Below are 17156 nucleotides of genomic sequence, written 5' to 3'. Positions count from 1 at the left end.
AAAAATTCAACCGCATACAAGGTTATCAATTGTCAAAGACAATGAGTATATTGGAAATAATTTCCGGTGGTGAATTGACAAAGATAGTAAGGATCAACTTCACAATAAAAGGCATAGGATAAGTATATAGAATTAAGCACTATGCACGGATGAAGATTCTTGATAACTTCAACTAGTCACACAATCACGCACGGCAATGATTAGAATAACTTGAAGCAAACGGTGTCCCAAATAAGATATAGAGATATGTATTTGAGGAAAAACCGTACCAAGAATTTCATATTCAAACAAGAGCCCACAAGATGAGTAATAAAATATTTTTATTAGGAATGGAGCTTGTTTGAGCAAACATGCCACCTAGGAACAAGATAATTAAGAGCATCAACTCTAAGTGGCATAACCTCATATGTTCACATTTTCTAGGCTTGTGATATGTACAAAACATATTACTCCCCCATAATGTGATAAAACATTTCTTCTAAATATGAGGCAACTAAAATTCAACTAGAGATGATTAATGGATATTTAGAATTTGAATTTCTCATGAGTATGACACACCACATAGTGACTAGATAATCTTGCAATATCAATACTAAGTGGTGGTACTCATGTACACTCATTTTAAAGAAAGAGAGATGCACAAAGCATATCACTCCCCCAAAATGGGATGTTCCATTAATCACTTGAAAGAGAGCCAAATAAGATATCATTAAGATGCATTAGGCTCAAAACAATACACAAGTATATGATGAGTCAAACAAACATACTTGAATACACAAGATAGGCAAGTAAGACACAACACATACATACACATATTTGGTACAAAACCAAACATGCAAAGGGGCAAGTAACTTACAATAAACATGAAGAGTTGAAGTATAAGTTACCGCAAAGAGGAACATTGGATATAAGATATAGATGATAATCCATACGACTTGGCTTGGTAAAAATATAATATATGAAGATCCCTTAATTCTTCATGAAGTAGCCAAGTCTCCAATGCCCTCCACTTGTACCTATTGATCAAGTTTGAGATTGTTGGTCCCCAACCAAGTTGGGTCCTAAGAGGTTAGTCACAATAGGCTTGGCAACCCAAATGGTTCTTTTCTTGAAACCACTTTGAGTTCCAACAAACTTGGCAAACACATTGCCATCCTTATCCTTCCCTAGAGAATAATCATTATCAACAATTATAGGGTTAGATAAGGTACCACCTAAGCAAGAAGAAGCAAAGTGCCCCTTCTCACGACATAAGTAGCAAGTGTTCCCCTTTCTCTTCTTTATTGATTTCTTCTCTTGGGGAACAATATCTTGATTCTTCTTGGGAAGTGGCCTATCTTCAACTTGAGGTCGAGCATGAGCTTGACCTTGACCTTGTGGTCGTTTCCCTTGTTGCTTCTCACTCAAGTGCTTCTTCTTCTTCAATGGGCATGATCTAACATGATGCCCTTCAACCTTGCACTTGAAGCAAACCAACTTGGCCGGATCATCGACTTTATCTTGGCCCTTCTTCTTGTTGCTCTTTCTCTTGGACTTGTTCTTGTTATTGGAGTTGAATCCAAGTCCACTCTTGTCATTGGGGGATTGTTGCGCACTCAACATCTTGTCAAGTGCGGATTTCCCTTCATGACGCCTTTCCAAGTCTTTCTTCAAAGAAAGGACTTGGGCCTCGAGCTCTTTTATTTCCTCTACATGGTTAGTAGAAATACAAGTACTAGAGGAAGTAGAAGCTTCATTGTTAGAGCAACAAGGCAAAGTGAGTAATCCAACACAAGGTGTATCACTAGTTTGACTAGATGGATTACAAGGACTAGCACATGGCAATATAGCATTTGTAGTAGAGATTGTGCTAATGTCCACATGAGGCTCACAAGATATTACCTTAGTGATACTAGCCTCATGAGCTAACTTTAGCCCATCATAGGAAATTAGAAGATCATCATGAGAGCTTGAGAGCTTTTTATGACTTTCTTCCAATTCCCTATAATTGCTAGTTAGCAACTCAAGTTGAGCCCTTAGCTCAACATTCTCCTTTAAGGTCGATGCTTCACAAGAATTAGAGTTAGTAGCACAAGCATCATCAATAGATTTTTCATTTTCAAGCTCATAGGATTCAATTTTTTGTGTAAGCATAAAATTAGTATGCTTCTCATCTTTTAGCTCATGCTTGAGGAGAGTGAATCTCATTTCCCCATTTTCAACATGGGACTCCAACTCCACTATGGTTTCCCTATATTTATACAAGGTATCCATAGAGTGTTCGAGATTAGCACGAGCTTCTTTATTACCACGAAGAGAAGCATAAACCATTGCCATGTTATGCACCAAGGTATTATATTCTTCATCATTATCATCATCATCATTCTCATCATTAGAGGACGTGTTAGGAGTCAAAGTAGGAGATACCTTTGATCCATTTGCCATAAGGCACATGTGCATACCGGAGGATGAAGATGAAGATATTCTTGAATCCTCATTTGAATTCATGTCTTGATCCATAGAGTGTTCGGTTTCCTCTACATTGTTAGTCAACAAGCAACTAGAGGAAATAGAAGCATTTTGATTATGGGAGCAAGACAAGGCAAGCATATCATCATGAGATCTATTTAAGCAATTTACACATGATATGCAAGGACTATCAACACAAGCATGTAGATTATTTTCAATGCTCGATGTGTTTAAGTCCAAAGAGGAAACATTGCAATGAGATAGAGATGAAGAGTCATCACTATTGAGCACAATATCAACATTGCAATTTCCCTCACCACTCACCATATCATTACCTTGTGTCTTGCAACACGTTGGTGAAGTGGAAGTAGATGATATATCATCACGGCCGGAGGTGGAAGCAACTTGGAGCTCTTCATGATGTGAAGGGGAAGAGAGCTCCTCGGAGACACCACCAACCAAATGAGAAATGGATCCACCAAATATTTCTTTAAGCTTGATCCACATCTCATGAGACGACTTTCGCTTTATATATATCAAGAACCTACGAAAATCGGGTCTCAAGGAGAATAAAAGCTCATTAGATACTTGAGCTTCAAGATGTAAGTTTTTCTCATCCTCTAAAGATAGATTTTGAGAATCCATCGGAGGAGAAAAACCTACATCTAGAAATTTCTCCATATTTGGACACAAGGTTCGAAGTTTATAAAGCAAGCAATTTCTCCATAAAAGATAATTTGTGCCATCAAAGATAATTGTGTCATTGTGCACTAAATTACTAGCCGACATCTTTACTCTCAAGGCGGTGAAGCCTTAAACAAGGAGAGACCTTGCTCTGATACCAATTGAAAGATCGAGATGTCGCCTAGAGGGGGGGTGAATAGGCAATTACAAACTCTTGCGGATTTGTCTTGTAAGAATGCGGAATTAAACTATCGTTTAGTTTACAAGCACAAACCCTAAATACGCTAAGCTCAACTAAGTGTAACAATAGCAACTAGAGCTAAGCAAGATAGACACAAGATATATGTAGCACAAGTGATAGCAAGATATATGTACTTCAAGCACGATGGCTATCACAAGGAAAGAGAGCTCGGGTATAGAAATAATCGAGGCACGCGGAGACGAGGATGTATTCCCGTGTTCCCTTGCTTTGCAACAAGGTACGTCACGTTTGGGGGAGTGGAGGTCCCACGAAGGATTCCCCGCGCCACGAAGGCTCACCCTATTCTCCGAACCACACCCACGAAGGATAATGGCCCTTTCCTTATGGTTAGCTTTTCCTCCGCTCTGGAGATGGAAAGCTCCACAACCACTTCACAAGCTCCACGAAGGAGAAGCCCGGGCCCCTTCACAATCTTCCACGAAGAGATCACCGGGACACCAACCAAGCCAACTAGGAGGTCACCCTCCAAGAGTAACAAGCTCACGGTCTCTCACTCGAACAAATCGTGGTGGAAAGCTCAACACTATGCAATGATGCAAAGCAAGAACACCGGAGGTGTTCAAGTCCTTCACACTCAAATCCCACCAAAGCAACGAATGCTAGGATGAGATTGGAGAGGAAGAACAAGGGGGGAAGTCAACCAAAGACTCCAAGATCTAGATCCCAAGAGATTCCCTCACTTAGAGAAGAAATGGTTTGGTGGAAGTGTAGATCTAGATCTCCTCTCTCAAATCCTCAAGTATGAGCAAGAATGGTTGGAGGAATCAAGGGAGAGAGCATCTTCTTCAAATGCAACAATGGAGGTGAGAGAAAGGGGAAGAAGTTGTTGCTCAAGGTGGAAGAAGGGCTATTTATAGTCTAAGGAGAAAAATAACCGTTGGGGAAAAAGCAGGGTGCAAATCGCATAAAAAACGGGCTGAAAAAGTGCCCAGCCGGTTGCCAGGCCGGCCGACCGGCCTGGGCGCTGAGGAGCCCGGTCGGCAGCCTGGCCCGACCGGCCCAGCAACCGGGCGGCATCAGATCGCGCGCTGGGCGGCAGGAAGGCTCAGGCCGCGCGGGGCGCGCCAGGCCGCGTGATGGGCCGAAGGCGGAGAGGCGGCCCGGTCAGGCTTCCGGCCGGACCGGAGGGGCAGCTGGGCGGGCCGGTCGTGGACCCGGCCCAAGGCCGGTCACAGGCCGGTGGGCGCCCGGTCCGGTTGGCGCCCGGACCAGGCCGGCTGGGCCGGCGCGTGGCCTGGCAGGCCGGGCGCCCAACCGGCGGCCCCTCTCCTCTTTTTTCTTTTTCTTTTATATTTTCTCCTTTTCCCTTTTCTTTAATAACTATTGCTCCCGAACTCCGATTGACATGAAACTAATTTCGTTGGAAAGATAACAACAAATGCTATCCAATAGAAAGTGCAAACACAAAAATCTGTAGGAGCGGATTTTATCATGAATATAAAAGGGTAGAACCTTATATCATGAATAACCGGTAAAATCACCCAACCTCGAAAACGCAATAGAAGATGCATGCGAACTCCGTTTTCGATGAACTTGGGCTTGTTGTAAAGCTAGCAACAAGCTCAAGAACCTCACATAGAGAAACACCAAGAAGCAATAAGGATATGCAAAGTATGCAAAGGATTGAGCTCTCTAAGACGATGTGATCAAGTTACTCAACCGAAAGCCCCTCTTAATAGTGCGGCTATCTATCCTATAATCCGGTCTCCCAACATCCACCTTGAGACCGGTAAAAGGAAAACCTAGCAAGGCCATACCTTTGCCTTGCGCATCCCGCTTGATCTTGATGATAACTCTTCAAGCTTCACTCAAGCCGGAATGCCTCACTTGACCAACGTTGCTTCGTGAAGACTCACAAATGCTCCCCCATACACTATGATGGGAAAGCTCCATTGATGCACATCTTCACTAGTCCATTATCATCAAATGGACGGCAAGCTTCAAGTATGTGATTCACTTGAGACGCTCATCTTGAACTTGCCCAACTCAACCTTGTATCTTCACATACTCACTTAAGATAGAGCATGGCTAATATTGAGTTCCACATAAGAACTCCATCTTCATTTCTTCTTATTGATCATATCACATATATATATCTTCATACCGATGATCTTGATGCCAATACACAAGGTATACCTTTATCTTCATGGCATCCATACTTGAATCCAACACATGGAGAGCATGTAGTACCTATGGAATATTCCTTCATATAAACTCAATGAAAACATTAGTCCATAGGGGTTGTCATTAATTACCAAAACCACACATAGGGGCAATGTACCCTTACAGTGGCTTTGCGGGTGTCTGTCTCTCCTACTATAGTGAAGATTCAGTTTACTCTTCTATTGACAACATTAGTATCACCGTTGTGGTTCATGTTTGTAGGTAGATTAGATCTTACTCGAAAACCCTAAACCATGTAAAATATGCAAACCAAATTAGAGACGTCTAACTTGTTTTTGCAGGGTTTGGTGATGTGATATGGCCATAATGTGATGATGAATATGTATGAGATGATCATTATTGTATTGTGGCAACCGGCAGGAGCCTTATGGTTGTCTTTAATTTTCATGTTGAGTAGTATTTCAAAGAAGTTGTAATAGTTGCTACATGGGAGAACAATCATGAAGACGGCACCATTGACCTTGACGCTACGCCGACGATTATGGAGATCATGCCCGTTGATGATGGAGATCATGTCCGTGCTTTGGAGATGAAGATCAAAGGCGCAAAGACAAAGGGGCCATATCATATCACATATGAATTGCATGTGATGTTAATCCTTTTTTATGCATCTTATTTTGCTTAGATTGCGACGGTAGCATTATAAGATGATTCCTCTCACAAAAATATCAAGATAATAAAGTGTTCATCCTTAGTAGCACCGTTGCCAAGACTTGTCATTTCGAAGCATCTCGTGATGATCGGGTGTGATAGATTCAACAAGTGCATACAACGGGTGCAAGCCAGTTTTGCACACGCGGATACTAAGGTTGCCTTGACGAGCCTAGCATGTACAGACATGGTCTCGGAACACGTGATACCGAAAGGTAGAGCATGAATCATATGATTGATATGATGAACACTTTGAGTGTTCGCCATTGAAGTTACATCTTGTCTCGTGATGATCGGACTTGGTGTGGTGGATTTGGTTCGTGTGATCACTAAGACAATTCGAGGGATATTGTTTTGAGTGGGAGTTCACCTAGATTTTTTAATTTTGTTGAATTAAAATTTAAACTCAATTTGTTATAAACTTAGTCTAAACTATTGCAAATATATGTTGTAGATTATGGCGTCCCCATCAATCAATTTTAACCAGTTCCTAGAGAAAGAAAAGCTTAAGAGCAATGGTAGCAACTTCACCGACTGGTTCCGTCATGTGAGGATTTTCCTCGCTGGTGGAAACCTGCAATATGTGCTCGAAGCACCGCTAGGTGACCCTCCTGCAGAAACTGAAACTGATGAAGTAAAGAATGTTTACGAGACTCGGAAAACTCGGTACTCTCAAGTTCAGTGTGCCATCCTATGCAGTCTGGAAGCCGATCTTCAAAAACGTTTTGAGCACCACGATCCTCATGAGTTGGTCAATGAGCTGAAAGCTATCTTTGAAACTCATGCGGCCGTGGAATGTTATGAAGCATCGAAACACTTCTTCAGTTGCATGATGGAAGAGGGCAGCTCCGTTAGTGAGCACATGCTCATCATGACTGGGCATGCGAAGAAACTCAGTGACTTAGGAATAGTGATTCCTAACAGACTGGGGATTAATCGTGTCCTTCAATCACTGCCACCTAGTTACAAGAACTTTGTGATGAACTACAATATGCAGAACATGAACAAAGAGTTACCTGAACACTTCGCCATGCTGAAATCTGCTGAGATTGAGATAAAGAAAGAGCACCAAGTGTTGATGGTCAATAAGACCACCAGTTTCAAGAAACAGGGCAAGTCTAATGGCAAATTCAAGAAGGGTGGCAAGAAAGCTGCCACGCCTCCTGTGAAACCTAAGACTGGCCCTAACCCTGATGCTGAGTGCTATTACTGCAAGGAGAAGGGACACTGGAAGCGTAATTGCTCCAAGTATTTGGCTGATCTGAAGAGCGGCCTTGTCAAGAAGAAGAAAGGTATATCTAATATACATGTTATAGATGTTTATCTTACTGGTTCTCGTACTAGTACCTGGGTATTTGATACTGGTTCGGTTGCTCATATTTGTAACTCGAAACAGGAACTGCGGAATAAACGAAGACTATTGAAGGATGAAGTGATGATGCGCGTTGGAAATGGATCCAAGGTCGATGTGATCACTGTCGGCACACTCCCTCTATAATTGTTATTTTGTACCTGCGTTGAGCATGAACATTATATCTGGATCTTGTTTAATGCAAGACGGTTATTCATTCAAGTCTGAGAATAATGGTTGTTCTATTTTTATGAATAATATCTTTTATGGTCACGCACCTGAAAAGAATGGTTTATTTCTATTAAATCTCGATAGTAGTGATACACATGTTCATAACATTGATGCTAAGCGAATTAAATTGAATGATAATTCTACTTATATGTGGCACAGTCGTCTTGGTCATATTGGAGTGAAACGCATGAAGAAACTCCATACCGATGGATTACTTGAATCACTTGACTTTGAGTCACTTGATAGTGCGAAGCATGTCTAATGGGAAAAATGACTAAGACTCCATTTTCTGGTATTATGGAGCGAGCTACAGACTTATTGGAAATCATACATACGGATGTGTGCGGACCAATGAGTGTAGCCTCGCGCGGTGGTTATCGTTATGTTCTAACCTTCACAGATGATCTGAGTAGATATGGGTATATCTATTGCATGAAACATAAATCTGAAACTTCCGAGAAGTTTAAGGAATTCCAAAGTGAAGTAGAAAATCAACGTAACAAGAAGATTAAATTTCTACGATCTGATCGCGGAGGCGAATATCTGATTTATGAGTTTAGCATGCATTTAAAGAAATGCGGAATACTTTCACATTTGACACCGCCGGGAACACCACAACGAAATGGTGTGTCCGAACGTCGTAATCGAACTCTCTTAGATATGGTTCGTTCTATGATGTCTCTTACTGATTTGCCGTTATCATTTTGGAGTTATGCATTAGAGACAGCTGCATTCACTTTAAATAGGGCACCATCTAAATCCGTTGAAACGACACCGTATGAATTATGGTTTAATAAGAAACCTAAGATGTCGTTCCTTAAAGTTTGGGGTTGCGAAGCCTATGTAAAAAAGTTACAACCGGACAAACTAGAACCCAAAGCGGAGAAATGTGTCTTCATAGGATACCCTAAGGAAACTATTGGGTACACTTTCTATCACAGATCCAAAGGCAAAATCTTTGTTGCTAAGAACCTTTCTTGAGAAAGAATTTCTCACGAAAGAAGTGACTGGAAGAAAAGTAGAACTCGACAAGATTACTGAATCTTCTCTCATTGATCAGAGTAGCGCAGTACCGGAAGTTGTTCCTGTGCCGCCTGCACCGGTAACAGAGGAAGCTAATGATAATGATCATGAAACTTTGAGCGAGATAGCTACTGAACCTCGCAGATCGACAAGGGAACGTGCCACTCCTGACTGGTATGATCCTTGTCTAAATATCATGATTGTGGACAACAATGATGAAGAACCTGCGACGTATGAAGAAGCGATGATGAGCCCAGATTCCAACGAATGGCAAGAAGCCATGAAATCCGAAATGGGATCCATGTATGATAACAAAGTGTGGACTTTGGTAGACTTACCTGATAGCCGCAAGGCTGTCGAGAATAAATGGATCTTCAAAACAAAAACAGATGCTGATGGTAATATTACTGTCTATAAAGCTCGACTTGTCACAAAGGGTTTCCGACAAATTCAAGGTGTTGACTACGATGAGACTTTCTCACCTGTAGCGAAGCTAAAGTCTGTGAGGATTTTGTTAGCAATAGCTGCATTTTTCGATTATGAGATTTGGCAGATGGATGTCAAAACGGCGTTCCTTAATGGAGACATTGAGGAAGAGTTGTATATGGTACAACCCAAAGGTTTTGTCGATCCTAAAAATGTTGACAAGGTGTGCAAACTTCAGCGTTCAATTTATGGACTGAAGCAAGCATCCAGAAGTTGGAACCGACGCTTTGATAAGGTGATCAAAGACTTCGGGTTTATACAGTGTCATGGAGAGGCCTGTATTTACAAGAAAGTGAGTGGGAGCTCTGTAGCATTCCTGATATTATATGTAGATGACATATTATTGATTGGGAATGATATAGAACTATTAAGCAGTGTAAAAGGTTATTTGAATAATAGTTTTTCAATGAAAGACCTTGGTGAAGCATCGTACATTTTAGGGATTTCTATTTTCGTGCCCTCGGTTCCTTAGTTGTGCTCAGTTTTCCCCAGCTCCTTAGTTTTTCCTCAGTTTTCCCCAAGTCCTTGTTTGAAACCCGCAGAAGCAGCTCAGACGGCAGGATTCCCGTTAAGTTGACCGTTCTGTGCTGACGTGTGTGGCCGCGCCGTGTGGGCCCTCGTCGCGTGGAGCTGGTAGAAAGGGACCGCGTGGGACAGGATGAGATAGCGTTTGGTTGCACGTGAGCAGGAGCTGAGTTTTGTCTCTCTCGGCCCAAATTGGCATTTTCCCTTTTAAGAGCACCTTTTCCCCTCTTTCTCTCTCTGTCTTTTTCACCAAATTAGTATCAAATCTAGAGAAGCTTCTATTTCTGCCTTTTGACCCTCGTTTTTTGCCCAATATGGCAGCAAATCTAGAAGCTAGTATATGATAAATTCACTGCAGCATAATCAGAAAACTAAGTATAATACATAAACTGCATACAACAGCCAATAACATTGTTAATGTTCACGACAAACTAAGATGGAAAAAATACAAGACGCACGCAATGTATGGCCAGCTAGAAGATTCCTCATTGCTCATATATTTCTTCGTCGCCCCATTCGTGCATTATCCCAAGGAAATATTCATTGAACTCCTTCCGTCTGCAGTGTGCGGCCAATACATCCTCCAGACGGTATGGCCTGTGTTCATTTCTCAGACCGTAGTTTCCCATTCTATCCACATATCGTGGCCACTCATCCCAGGCCTTTGTATCATGAATGTACTCTCTGATATAACCCAAATCGGCGTAGTAGATGCAGCCATGTAGAAGTGTCGGGTGCACTCTGGTGTCGATGGAGATACACCGGATATAATGCACGAAGAAGGCATGACTGCCAATGTTACTGACCGGATGGAGAGAGTGGCTCTGAGTGTCCACACGGTACACCAATGGTTGGTCCTCCAAAAGCATGTTGTCCAACAACACAAGCAGCAGATCACCATCCGACTTCACAAGATAGAACTTGTCATTTCCAAGTTGTGGAAATGAAATTAGTGTCTCCATCTTGATAGTGCTCGCGCGCTGCTGCAACTGTACATTGGTGCACACTATTCTTCTGGACTCAAAATTATCCACAGCTATTGCATACAGTTCACCATTGAACGGGGTAATGCAACGCAAACCATGGTTCTCCATCGAAAAACTACCATCTCCCCAATCTTCATATATATCCTTAGTTGGAGTGCTCTCATTGACCCAACTAATTTCGTTCGGGTAATGTGAGCAAACGAAGACCATAGTCGGGGATTTGATTACAGCGACTGAATTCAGAAAAACAGATGGCATCTGCGCCTCAAACGTAGTGTTCGATGCCTTTGTGAGTGGGTTCAGAAGCCGTATCTTGTGCGGCAGGTTCTTCTGGGCAAGCACGATGACACCACGGCAAAAGTCGACGAAGTAGTATCTAAAATATATTGATGAAGATAACATTCAGCACTAACATTGAAAATAAGAATAGATTAACCCTATAGATATGGAGGAATTTGGAGGAATTTGAACCTTGCACGAACTTTCGATAGATCTATGGTGACGTAGCGGGATGTGCCGAGTTGGAGGAAGGTGAACTCAGCGGCGCGTGGAAGGGCGTGGTCTACCATGATCCATTCGTGCAGGTGCACGTCGGGCTCAGGTAAACCTGAGCGCCAATTTCTACAGACTTGCCTCATAGCAGAGTAGGCGTCCATGTACTCCTCATTCGCTAGTAAGCATTCACCGATCTTGTGAAGTGGTCCGTCACCCATGAGAGAGACCCAGCTCACGGAGGCGCCGCGCTTGGATGCGCCGCCCTCGGAGGCGCTGGGCTCGGCGGCGCCGGGCTCTGAGGCGACGGGCTCGGCGGCGACGGGCTCGGAGGCGACGGGCTCGGCGGCGACGGGCTCGGCGGCGATGGGCTCGGCAGCGACGGGCTCGGATGCGACGGGCTCGGAGGCGACGGGCTCGGGGGCGATGGCCCCCGGCGTATTCTTCTTCTCCATCGCCGGCAGGGCTCGTATGGCGGTTGGGGTTTTTCCTTCGATTTGGAGAAGTTGATGGGACGTGAGAGGCGTGGTTTCGTGCGTGAGCGAGAATGAGACGTACTGTGTGCAGAGGGAGGGAGAGAGGGGCTTACACGTCCTAAATGCGACCCGCGTCCTACGCGTCCACTAGTGCACGTTTGCACCGCGACACGCGTCAACAATGGCACGTCTTCCACTTCTGCACCGCAACACGCGTCCTCGAGTCTAACCCTGGAAATTTAGATATACTCAGGTATACCCTCGAGTCATATACTAGCATTTTTTGTGTGCTCAGTTTTTCCCTTGGGTGCTAATACTGGCTAGTGCAATATACTCAGTTTTACCCTCAAGTGGGTGGTCAACAGAGAGTCAACAAATGGGATTAACCAGTTAAATGAGTTATTTAATGTGCAAAAAATTCCGAAAAAGAGTGGCACTTACTCATGGAGTCTTTACCACAAGTTTCCATAAATCAAGTTTTATCACAAATTGCCACTTCTCAAATCACCTAGTAGCTATGAAGGTGCATGGTTTTCCACAATAAGCCCTACCCAAAACAGCTTTCTCCAAAACATACTTTGTCTGAATGAGGCCATAATTTTCACACTCATGTATATTTGTATTGCAAATAGTTTGAGGTAGGCCAAGATGGGTTTCATTGTACAAAACGTGCATTTTTCATTTTTTAAATCTCATATTTGAATCCCTTAGTCTGTTACTACTCACTTGCCCTTGGTTTCTTGATACTACTCAGTTTTGCCCTCTTCCTTCACAAATTCTCACAGACGCCCAACATTGCCCTGATTGGTCTAGCCCATGTCACGCGGATCGTGCCCGCCGACCGTTGATCGTATGATTTAACGGGCAGGATAACCCCTATCTCTCTCTGGTCAGGGCCACCACCCTCTCTCTCTATCGGCGGTTAGCTTCCACCCTTGATACGTCCAATTTGCATCACTATTTTATATCATAATTTGCTGTTATTCATTGATATATTTCATATTTGGAGATAATACTTATGTTATTTCATCTATTTTGCATGTTTCATGATTATTGGAGGATCGCGCACCGGAGTCAGGATTCTGCTGGAAAAAGCGCTGTCAAAATGCAATATTTCGGAAGATCAGCAGTTGACGGAAATTATATGAAAAATCCTATTTTTCCAGAAAACTGATACGTCTCCGACGTATCGATAATTTCTTATGTTTCATGCCACATTATTGATGATATCTACATGTTTTATTCATACTATATGTCATATTTATGCGTTTTCCGGAACTAACCTATTGACGAGATGCCGAAGGGCCAGTTGCTGTTTTCTGCTGTTTTTGGTTTCAGAAATCCTAGTAAGGAAATATTCTCGGAATCGGACGAAATCAACGCCCAGCATCTTAGAATCCCCGGAAGCATCCAGAACACCCGAGAGAGGCCAGAGGGGGGCCACAGGCCCACCACACATGGCCCTGGCGCGGCCAAGAGGGGGCCCACGCCCCCCTAGTGTGTCGTCGCCTCGTTGACCTTCTGACGCCGCCTCTTCGCCTATAAGAAGCCCCTCGACCTAAACCTCGAGACGAAAAAGCCACGGTACGAGAAACCATCCAGAGCCGCCGCCATCGCGAAGCCAAGATCTGGGGGACAGGAGTCTCTGTTCCGGCACGCCGCCGGGACGGGGAAGTGCCCCCGGAAGGCTTCTCCATCGACACCACCGCCATCTTCATCACCGCTGCTGTCTCCCATGAGGAGGGAGTAGTTCTCCATCGAGGCTAAGGGCTGTACCGGTAGCTATGTGGTTAATCTCTCTCCTATGTACTTCAATACAATGATCTCATGAGCTGCCTTACATGATTGAGATTCATATGAGTTTTATATCACTATTCATCTATGTGCTACTCTAGTGATGTTATTAAAGTAGTCTATTCCTCCTCCATGATGTAATGTTGGCAGTGTGTGCATCATGAAGTACTTGGTTTATGCTATGATTGTGATCTCTTGTAGATTATGAAGTTAACTATTACTATGATGGTATTGATGCAATTTATTCCTCCTTTCATAGTGTGATGGTCACAGTGTGCATGCTATGTTAGTACTTGGTTTGGTTGTGTTGATCTATCTTGCACTCTAAGGTTATTTAAATATGAACATTGAATATTGTGGAGCTTGTTAACTCCGGCATTGAGGGTTCTTGTAGCCCTACGCAATTAGTGGTGTTCATCATCCAACAAGAGAGTGTAGAGTCTAGCATCTATCTATTTATTCTGTTATGTGATCAATGTTGAGAGTGTCCACTAGTGAAAGTATGATCCCTAGGCCTTGATCCTAAATACTGCTATCGCTACTTGTTTACTGTTTTACTGCATCCGTATTGTCTGCCATATTACCACCATCATCCACACGCGAGTCCTGGATAGCAAAGCACTTTTCTGGCGCTGTTGCTACTGCTTATATTTATTCATACCACCTGTATTTCACTATCTCTTCGCCGAACTAGTGCACCTATTAGGTGTGTTGGGGACACAAGAGACTTCTTGCTTTGTGGTTGCAGGGTTGCATGAGAGGGATATCTTTGACCTCTTCCTCCCTGAGATCGATAAACCTTGGGTGATCCACTTAAGGGAAACTTGCTGCTGTTCTACAAACCTCTGCTCTTGGAGGCCCAACACTGTCTACAAGAATAAAAGCTCCCGTAGACATCAAGCACTTTTCTGGCGCCATTGCCGGGGAGGAAAGGTAAAAGGCACTCATACTCCGGTTCCAGGTAATAGTACTTTTCTGGCGCCATTGTGTTTGTGCTCGAAGCTATTTCCTTTAGATCCTGCAATTGCATCTTTTTGTTTCTTGTTTACACTAGTAAGGCATAATGGACAACAATGAGCTTCTTACTCTATTTCCTGATTTAAGACATGGATGGTTTGATCCGAAAATTAAAAAACCCATGGAACATATTAGTATGAACACTTTGAACACCATTGTTGCTAATGATATGGAAAATTCTAAGCTTGGGGAAGCTGGCTTCGATGAGCATGATCTTTTTAGTCCACCAAGCATTGAGGAGAAAATTTTCTTTGATGATACTTTGCCTCCTATTTATGATGATTATAATGATAGTAGTCTTTTGGTGCCGCCTGTTATGGAGGATAAATTTGATTATGATTACAATATGCCTCCTATATTTGATAATGAGAATAATAATGATAGCTACTTTGTTGAATTTGCTCGCACTACAACTAATAAAATTAATTATGCTTATGTGGAGAGTAATAATTTTATGCATGAGACTCATGATAAGAATGCTTTATGTGATAGTTATATTGTTGAGTTTGCTCATGATGCTACTGAAAGTTATTATGAGAGAGGAAAATATGGTTGTAGAAATTTTCATGTTACTAAAACACCTCTCTATGTGCTGAAATTTTTGAAGCTACACTTGTTTTATCTTCCTATGCTTGTCACTTTGCTCTTCATGAACTTGTTTATTTACAAGATTACTATGCATAGGAAGCATGTTAGACTTAAATATGTTTTGAATTTGCCTCTTGATGCTCTCTTTTTCTTCAAATACTATTTCTTGCGAGTGCATCATTAAAACTGCTGAGCCCATCTTAATGGCTATAAAGAAAAGAACTTCTTGGGAGATAACCCATGTGTTTATTTTGCTACAGTAATTTTGTTTTATATTTGAGTCTTTGAAGTTGTTACTACTGTAGCAACCTCTCCTTATCTTAGTTTTGTTGCATTGTTGTGCCAAGTAAAGTCTTTGATAGTAAGGTTCATACTAGATTTGGATTACTGCGCAGAAACAGATTTCTTGCTGTCACGAATCTGGGTCAAATTCTCTGTAGCTAACTCAGAAAATTATGTCAATTTACGTGAGTGATCCTCCGATATGTACGCAACTTTCATTCAATTTGAGAATTTTCATTTGAGCAAGTCTGGTGCCTCAATAAAATTCGTCTTTACGGACTGTTCTGTTTTGACAGATTCTGCCTTTTATTTCGCATTGCTTCTTTTGCTATGTTGGATGGATTTCTTTGTTCCATTGACTTTCAGTAGCTTTGTGCAATGTCCAGAAGTGTTAAGAATGAATGTGTCACCTCTGAACATGTGAGTTTTTGATTATGCACTAACCCTCTAATGAGTTGTTTTGAGTTTGGTGTGGAGGAAGTTTTCAAGGGTCAAGAGAGGAGGATGATACAATATGATCAAGAAGAGTGAAAGCTCTAAGCTTGGGGATGCCCCGGTGGTTCATCCCTGCATATTTCAAGAAGACTCAAGCATCTAAGCTTGGGGATGCCCAAGGCATCCCCTTCTTCATCGACAAATTATCAGGTTCCTTCTCTTGAAACTATATTTTTATTCGGTCAGATCTTATGTACTTTACTTGGAGCGTCTGTGTGCTTTTTTTTGTTTTTGTTTTAATAAATGCTTGTGTGGGAGAGAGACACGCTCCGCTGGTTCATATGAACACATGTGTTCTTAGCTTTTAATGTTCATGGCGAAGGTTGAAACTGCTTCGTTAATTGTTATATGGTTGGAAACGGGAAATGCTACATATAGTAATTGCTATAATGTCTTGGATAATGTGATACTTGGCAATTGTTGTGCTCATGTTTAAGCTCTTGCATCATATACTTTGCACCTATTAATGAAGAAATACATAGAGCTTGCTAAAATTTGGTTTGCATAATTGGTCTCTCTAAGGTCTAGATAATTTCTAGTAAAGAGTTTGAACAACAAGGAAGACGGTGTAGAGTCTTATAATGTTTACAATATGTCTTTATGTGAGTTTTGCTACACCGGTTCAACCTTGTGTTTGTTTCAAATAGCCTTGCTAGCCTAAGCCTTGTATCGAGAGGGAATACTTCTCATGCATCCAAAATACTTGAGCCAACCACTATGCCATTTGTGTCCACCATACCTACCTACTACATGGTATTTCTCCGCCATTCCAAAGTAAATTGCTTGAGTGCTACCTTTAAAATTTCCATCCTCTACCTTTACAATATATAGCTCATGGGACAAATAGCCTAAAAACTATTGTGGTATTGAATATGTACTTATGCACTTTATCTCTTATTAAGTTGCTTGTTGTGCGATAACCATGTTCCTGTGGACGCCATCAACTACTCCTTGTTGAATATCATGTGAGTTGCTATGCATGTTTGTCTTGTCTGAAGTAAGGGAGTGACAAGGTATCAACTTGCCAATGCCTATGGATTGTAGGCTAGGGTTTAGTTGGAAGTAGAGGGTAAGTAGATCTCGAAGGTTTCTGCCGAAAAGTACTCGACGATTATGAAAACTAGGGTTTGTAGACAATGATTCGATTTCTTCTTCGTCCCTCGACTCCCCCTTTATATAGG

The sequence above is a fragment of the Lolium perenne genome, chromosome 7, assembly GCF_019359855.2.
Source record: "Lolium perenne isolate Kyuss_39 chromosome 7, Kyuss_2.0, whole genome shotgun sequence".
NCBI lineage: Eukaryota > Viridiplantae > Streptophyta > Magnoliopsida > Poales > Poaceae > Lolium > Lolium perenne.
The sequence above is the reverse complement of the archived record's forward strand: the minus strand, read 5'-3'. Positions refer to the sequence as shown.